Source organism: Gopherus flavomarginatus, assembly GCF_025201925.1.
Source record: "Gopherus flavomarginatus isolate rGopFla2 chromosome 13 unlocalized genomic scaffold, rGopFla2.mat.asm SUPER_13_unloc_2, whole genome shotgun sequence".
NCBI lineage: Eukaryota > Metazoa > Chordata > Testudines > Testudinidae > Gopherus > Gopherus flavomarginatus.
Window position 1 is genome coordinate 794,854 of NW_026114610.1, and position 1,076 is coordinate 795,929.

Genomic DNA, 1,076 nt, shown 5'->3' on the forward strand with positions numbered 1-1,076 from the left:
AGCCGCCCAGGGTTCAGCAAGGGCCCCTGGCAAGGACAGTGAGTGCAGCTAACAGTCTGGTGTGCCTGGCAGTGAGGCAGTTTAAAAAAGCAACACTCCCCCAGAAGTACAGAGACTGAATTCCCCAACTTTAACATCATGACCCCCTGTAGAAAGCCACACGTGCCAGTTGTATTTTCACAGGGAGATGCAAAAATCAAGTGACACCCATTTTTAAGTTGAGTAAATAAAGTTGAGGAGATAGTTATTAACCTCACAAAAAAAAAAGGCTCATTTCCCAAACAATCCTCAAAATGTTACCAATTCCCACCCTTCCTCCATAGCAGCTCTGTGCAGTGTAACTGTTCTGCAGGCAGCTTCGCATTAAATGCTGTTGTGGGATATTCCCCGGCCTGGAAGTGTACCAACGACAGAATTTGAAGCGCAAACCTGGCTCCCTGCACCAGGCGGGATTTGAGTGTTTTGTCCCTGTCACTTAATGTTTGTCAGTAGTACAGATGCCATGGTCAGGACTACAGGATCTGCTGGAGGGATCCTGGCACAGGGGCTGGTGGAGGAGAAAGGATTGTAGATTCTGACCTGCCCTCTGGAGAGGAGCTAATAAGTGAAGGGGCATTTTTAACTTCTTCCCTGCCTCAGTGTCCCCTGGGCTGGAATTGTACATTCCACAGGGCCAAATGAGGGGGCGATGCCATTTGGTTAATGAAAACCAGTGCTCCAGGTGAGGTTTGAATTCACAACCTCAGCATAGCTCCTCTCAGCACTGCCCTATAAGTACTGCACGCTAACCAATTGTGCCACTGGAGCACCTGCTAATTGCTACTCTCCCTAGGTTGATAAAGGCAAGGAGTGACCCCAAAACATTCTCAGTGGAGTTGAGAGCAGGTAGCGACAAGCGTTGTACTTGGTGGGGTGGATTCTTCTTAAGGCTTCCAGGCACCATTTCACCCTTTTGTTCGTTCCTGTGTAATAACAGAGCTGATTAAGACTCACTGTAGAGTCTTGCTGCAGACCAACAGATCTGAAATCACTGATCACCAGCTCTAAGCATTAGTCCTGTTTTGGGACAGTGTCTC

General features: G+C 48.2%; 1 non-coding gene across 1 annotated transcript; it reads right to left on the reverse strand.

The window, feature by feature from the left end:
• Nucleotides 1–713: 713 nt before the first annotated feature.
• On the reverse strand, nt 714–807 carry TRNAI-UAU (transfer RNA isoleucine (anticodon UAU)). The gene is made up of 2 exons: nt 770–807; nt 714–749 (listed from the first exon to the last, which is right to left on the reverse strand). It is a non-coding gene; the product is annotated as a tRNA-Ile (tRNA).
• Nucleotides 808–1,076: the final 269 nt, after the last annotated feature.